Below are 7,070 nucleotides of genomic sequence, written 5' to 3' on the forward strand. Positions count from 1 at the left end.
TTAATATTGCTACAGTATTTCTAAAAGCTTAGGTTTTATGAGTGGATTCCAGGGCTATTTCAACACCAATAGAATCAAATACACTTTCATAAAATTGTCATTTAAAAATAATTCAGAAACTAAGCAGTGGGAGAGCACCACTAGGGGCATGGTATGATGTGGGGGTTGGTGGGAAACAGAGAAGAAACTGCAGAGAGCAAAGTATAACTAGCAATATACTTTCTATGATATTCCAGAAACATGTGTGTCTAGTGAGATTAACTTGATTGGAGTTTCTTATACAATAGACTGATCACTGAGATTCTTAACTCAGGTTTCAATCAATGACAAAATCGAAAATGTTAACAAGAGATTTTAGAAATGGATGGCAGGCTGTGAATTTTGCAGATATTATGCTTGCATTTCAAATTCCTCTTTCAGACTTTTCAAGTAAGCGTGCACATTCCCAGGGCCAGGATATTTGGCGAAATACACCAGGATATCAGTTGCACACCGTCCGTCTTGCTGCCGGCAGAAACTGCAGTTGTAGATTTCTCAACAAGGTGGGCAATGCCACTAGAGCATCCCTGACCTCTTCAGCATAAGAGTTTGGAAGGCAGGAGCCGCAGACTTAGCCTTGAATGCCCTAGCAGTCTGGGTTTCTGCAGTTTGTTTTGGTAGCAATAGTTTTCTGACACCATTAATAACAAGTAGAGCCCAGGGAATCGTTATATATCTTCTTTGGAGAGTTGCTGCAGTTGGCCTCCAACCCTTCCTCTGTGATTTCTTGCCCTGGGTGAATTATATGCAGAAGGGTCATGGATGAGCTGGAGCGGTGAATTCTGGGCGTGTCATCTTCCTTCATGCAGCCATCCACTGTCTTGCTCCTTCTCACCAACGTGTCCTTATCCTCTTCTTCTTCCTCTTCTTACTCCTCCTCCATGAGTAGAGCGCCAAGGGACCAGGGGACTTGGTGAGAAAAGGAGCACTCTGTTCAGGGTTTCTCCTGGAAGCAACATCCGGGAATGTACGCCTTGGGGATGTCCTTGATTGTGAGTTGGAGCCTGGGAGGGAACGTCTTCTAAGGAACAAGCCAGGGAAGCTTTCTCTCTCTGACATGCGTTTTCCAGGCATTGCTTTGTTTTGCTTTATACTGAAAGCCTTTTTCTCCAAAAAAATTCATGCCACCTTTATCTTCTGAATCGGAACTGGAATTGGTTCCAGAATTCTCTGAGGGTTCGGGGAGGGGGCTCTGCTTTTTTGTTGGCTGCTCCCTTGGTATTTCGCGCTGGAAGCTTCATCACCACCCTGAGAGGTTGAGTGTCTGCACTGGGTGCGGGTCCTACAGCCTTCTCAGACTCACTGGGAAGCCGATATTGCAAAATTATCGGCAGCGACGCCATCACAACTGTCATCAGAGCGTGACTAGGTTTCCATGGAAATCAATTTCACATATATGAATTTCTCTAAGTTCTTTAATCAGATCCTTTTGCAGCATGCCACGAGTGTTCATACTGGCAGCGGGCGCCTAGGCCGGCTTGGAGCAGGGAGCCATTTTCTTTTTCTTTTTCTTTTTTTTGGGGGCGCGGGGGACGGAGTCTCGCTCTGTCGCCCAGGCTGGAGTGCAGTGGCCGATCTCGGCTCACTGCAAGCTCCGCTTCCCGGGTTCATGCCATTCTCCTGCCTCAGCCTCCCTAGTAGCTGGGACTACAGGCGCCTGCCACCACACCCAGCTAATTTTTGTATTTTTTAGTAGAGACGAGGTTTCACCATGTTAGCCAGGATGGTCTCGATCTCCTGACCTTGTGATCCGCCTGCCTCGGCCTCCCAAAGTGCTGGGATTACAGGCATGAGCCACCGCGCCCGGTCCAGGGTGCCATTTTCTTATGCTTGACATTTATTTCTCCAAAATAACTGATGAACCCAGTTATCTTCTCAGCATTGTGGGTTCGCCTTTAACTCTTTATTCTACTTCAGCCCCAGACTTGCTCAGTTACCAAGTCCACACCCCTCTTTGGATGCACTGGCTGGAATTCCTTACCTAGATTCAACCACCACCCTCTGCCCTCTGATTTAGGCCAGAAGTCATCGAACTAATCTCCGTGAGCCAGATCCCCACACCCTTAATATCTGGTTTCATAAGACTGTTAATAAGTGCAAGTGTTGCTCTGAATATACCACAAATATTAATTTACTTAATCCTCCAAATATTTAATAGCTTGGTGAGGTGAGAACTATTATTATTCCCATTTTGAAGGCGAGGACACAGGTTAAGTGACTCACCCAGGGTCACCGACCGAGAAAATGGTGGAGCCAGGATTCAGAGAGAGACTACTTGGCTCCAAAGCTCGTACCCTTAACCACCATGCTACGATGGAACTCCTTTTCTGAAATACTGTTTTCATGATGTTTCTTTCCTGCTTCAAAACCTGTAATGGCTTGTTTACTTTTAGGAGGAATTGCAGGCTCTGGGGTCTGATAGAAAGCTGTCCATTAAGTGATCCCAGTTATCCAGCTTTGCCTTTCATGCTCCTCACCGGGGCCCCTCTCCTATCACCCAACTTGCCTCCTCCCAGAGATCTTCCTCAGTGCTGGAAGCTGTGCCTTCTATCACCATTCCCTATTTCTCTTTGCCGGGCTCAGCCGGGGCCACTTTACAGTAATTTTTTTTTCTCTGAATTCCTGTAAAATTTGAAGTCTGTGTTTGCTAATGTAATAATGGATTAAAATGTGCTTTGGGTTTTTTTTTTTTTGAGCTGTTTCAAGGACTATGTCTTATATCGTTAACTGGCTCTAAAAGTTCTTTAAGGCAAGAGCCAGATATTCTAAATAAATCTAAATTTTTCTTATCTCTAACATGATAAAGAATTCCTAAACTCTTGTCTCGTTCTATAGTTTTGTCATGTTTCTGGCTGTGTTAGAACATGCAGCAAAGTTCTGGGAAGAAATACATGCTTAATAAATATCAGTAGGTTTGACTCGTCCTGAAATCCTGTGAAATAAACCAAAGAAGAGAATTTCTGCCATTTGATTAGGGATTTTGGAAGTGTAGAGTCATTGTAGGTTTTAAGCTCCTATTTCCCATCATGGAGAAATGAAAGATGAAAATCACTGTGTTGAATGAACTTATCAGTCACTCAGCATCCCTATGTAGTTTCAACAGCTTTGTCAACAGCTCAGGGGAGCAGGACTGGTTATTCTTTGAGCAGGGAAGTCCTTTATTACATCAGGAAGGTGCGTCAGACTTAAGGCAGCCCAATCTCAGGAGGTGAACTGGAAAAATGGATAGGATTCAGTAGGTAGGCGGGCCATGAGGTGAACCTATTTGATTGGCTGCCTCCAGAATTAGACTATAGGGTGAGTAGGAGAGTGGCCAATGGGAAACAAATAAGGAATGCAAGACAGATGCCATTTTGAGGTAGACCCAGAGGTAGAGGTAAAGAGAGAGAGAAAGAAAGATTGAGAACAGGGAGGATAGCCATGCTGAGAGCTACATTCACTGTAGCTTTTTATTCCAGTTCTGGTCCTTGTATTTTCTTTGGATATACATCCTTCTTATCATTAAATTCATGTAATTAGCCATATGATATTTGGATTACACAAATCTGCCAGCACAAATAGCACTTTGCCTTAAAAACAAAATAAAATTATCTTTTCCTTAGAGATATCTCTTCAGCATCTTGTATCTTCAATTAATTGTAGTTCAAGAGAAAAAATTTTATTAGATGTTTTCTTTTTCTTTTAAACTCAAGTGTTTTAGGATAAGACTTCAAAGGATCTTACAGGGTGAAAAGTACCACAACTCATACATTATAAAGAAAAAAGGATTTTGTTTTTAAAACAATATCTTATGTAATTGGGAGCCAAGTGAACTTAATTACCATGTGAATAATTCAGAGAGGCAAATTAACCACAATAAAAATAATTTCAGTCCATGATGGACCTTTATATTCATGCAACTCAAATGACATGACCCTGGAAGAGTGAACTTAAGGTTCTGAAATCTGATTGTTGCATCAGCAAATATTTGTTGACCACCTTCTGTGTGTCCCTACCCTAAATTACCCTAAAGGATTTTGGAAATGTAGTGTTCTTATTGCCTTGGTTCTGTTCACCCATTTCCACTGGGGCAGGCCTACAAGCCTTCCTTTCAACCTGTACTTTTCCTCGATCCCACTCATCTTCCCTGCAACCCTTCTAGTCTCCACACCAGAGGACAGAAGAAAGAAGCATCAAGATGGCAGGAATGTGACTTGTCACTTTCAGGCAGGGTTGAAGCTGCATGGCAGCACTCCAATGAATTGAATTCAGTAGTATCTGTGGTGGGGGTGTCCTTGTAATAGGCCTCATGCCAGACTCTTCAAGGAATTCAAAGAAACTAGAACACTACCATGTTTTCAAATAATAATATCTTATCAAATGGTCTTCCCTTCATTGGACAACAGGTCTGCTTACAAATCACTGGAATTCAAAACACAGGACATGTGCTTTATTAATGGGCCAAAGATCAGCAAGAGGAAGATGAGGAGCAGACATGGAAAAGGATGCCTGAAGGTAAAGAATTTCAGGTTGATCTCTGAATCAAAAGGACAGACTCTTCATAGTTCAGGGTGAAGTCAGGTAGGAGGATGTACACAAAGTAAAACAGGGAAAGTGTCTGGAGGTAGAGAAGTACAGGCACAAATAAGCAAGTGTGTGTTTTGTAAAATTTGAAGATCTTCGGATGAGCAGACGCAGCACACTGACACATGATGAGAGGCAGAATTCTTTGTTACTTACAGCTCCAAATTAGAGGAGGCTGCCGCACAGGCCCATGCACAGGATTGTACTAGGGGACAGGCTAACAGCAAGCAGGAGCTACAAAAGGCAGCTTATGTACAGCAAACAGGGTAGGGGTAGTTAGGTTTTTGGGACTTTCTAGGGATTGGCTAATTTGAATAATTAATTACACAGCTCTAGAGCATAGAGGCTGTTCCTAGTTGTTTAGTATCTGGTACAGGAGTGTGAAAGCTCCCTAAACAGGGGCCTCTGTGAGATTATTCTTAATGGCACCAGAGAGTAGGAACCTGATAAGAGAAGCGGTTTTTTTTTTGTTTTTTGTTTTTTGTCCTCAGAGGGGAATTGAGAGTTTTTAGCCATGACTTCAAAACTGGGTCAAGACAGCCCTTGTGAAAGATTACATTTTGGAGAATGTAAGTGCACTGCACTTAGCTTGGGGGTGGATATGTGGGAAAGCATGGGTTAGGGCATTAGTTTATAAAATTAGATTGAGACCAGATCTTGGGGAGCCCTGGATCTCTTGTTAATAAATGCTGCACCCACAGTGGTAGAGAAATGCGATCTTTTGAGGAAATAAAGATATCATGGGAGAATATACATAAGGAGATGTGCTATATTTACCAATATTTTCTCGTGACATTTACCTTAATAATGGGTATATTAGGGATACAAATATTATGTGGGATTCTCTAACCCCAGAGGATTTATTTGATCAATGAAGACAGAAAATGTTAAAGCAAAAGTGTAACAAATTGAAGATTTTATGACTACTATATACTTGTGTTGAGATGTAGTTATAAGGAGGGAATTCTCATCTGAGAGTCTCACAACTAATTTCTGAATATGAAAATCATATATACCAAATGGAAAAACTGTTCACTTAATTTTGGTGGTCCTATTTGAAAATTAGCATGTTAAAGTCCATTGAGCATCCATATTTCTAGATAAAGTTGTGAAATAATAATTCTCATAAAGGCAAAGGGAAGTTCTGGAAAATATGGAAGGTATTGATTAATGCTAATATTTATTCTAAGGAGATGAAATGCAAATTTTAGTGCAACTAAAGCATATGTCATAGGTGTAATGATGTGCCATCAAATATCTCCATTCTGGACCAACATATGTTCATTCCCTCAACTACTGCAGATGACTCATAAGTGAGCCTCTCTCAAGGACTTGTCCTTGGCCTAAGGGAGCTGCCTCAACCAATGTTAGATCCCTGTCCAGAGGCAACTTCCATCCAACGACTGGTTGATGTAGAACTACAAAGGCCTGTCCCCTCTGCCTCATTTGGGGGAATAATGGCCAATATTATGGATCAAGTTGACTGGCCCACAGGGTGATGAGATATTGGATTAGGCATTTTTTTCTGGGTGTGTCGGGGAGGGTGTTTCAGGGTGAGATTAGCATTTAAATGTGTGGACCCAGTCTTCTCCTGCCCTCAGATGAGAACTTACACCATTGGCTCTCCAGGTTTTCAAGCCTTCAGACTAGGACTGTGAAACTGCCTTTGAAAAATTACAACAGTGAGAAAATTGCGAAATCTGATCTAACCAACCCCAATCTTGCTTTTTACCTCCAAACTGCCCTTAATCGTTCTTGGGCTTAGGCCAAGCTAACTTTGGGAGACATTTAGTTTACAGTTTAAATGGTAACAGCCCTTCCCTAAAACTAAACTGCCTTTGTAAAACTAATGAAAGACCACCAAGTTAGGAGGATGTGAGAAGCCTGAATTCTGCTAAGGTGTAGACATAAATAAATGATGATTAACCATTATTCCAGAAGTTGCATGATACACAACTTCCCCAAGTACTCCTGCAGATAACATCACTATTGTAGAATCTAAAATTGGCCTTTTGAGATGTCTCTTCCTGTTTTTGCATTTTTGACAATGATGGCTCCACTCAGACCAGCCAACAAGTCTTGTGGCCCCATCTAGAAGAGGACCAATTTCCACTCCCTCATTCCCTTGCCCACCAAACTATCCTTGAAAAACCCTAGACTCTGAATTTTGGGGAAGATTGGTTTGAGTAATAACTCAATGTCTACCACGTGGCAAGGCTGGCCCCATGTCAATTAAGCTCTTTCTTTATTATAGTCCTATGATCTCAGTGAATTGGTTTCCTCTGTGCAGTGGGCAGGAAGAACCTATCAGCAATTACAACTGGATATTATAGCATTGGCTCTTTTGAATTTTCAGCTTGCAGGTGGTAGATTGCAGGACTTCTCAGCCTCCACAGTCACATGAGACAATTCCTATAATAAAACACACACGTGCACGCACACTCTCTGTGTGCCTGCAAGTGTGTGTG

At 42.1% G+C, this 7,070-nt stretch overlaps 1 pseudogene; it reads right to left on the reverse strand.

The window, feature by feature from the left end:
* Nucleotides 1-390: 390 nt before the first annotated feature.
* On the reverse strand, nucleotides 391-3,056 carry LOC100991522 (cell division cycle-associated protein 7-like; annotated as a pseudogene).
* Nucleotides 3,057-7,070: the final 4,014 nt, after the last annotated feature.

The sequence above is a fragment of the Pan paniscus genome, chromosome 11, assembly GCF_029289425.2.
Source record: "Pan paniscus chromosome 11, NHGRI_mPanPan1-v2.0_pri, whole genome shotgun sequence".
Taxonomy (NCBI): Eukaryota; Metazoa; Chordata; class Mammalia; order Primates; family Hominidae; genus Pan; species Pan paniscus.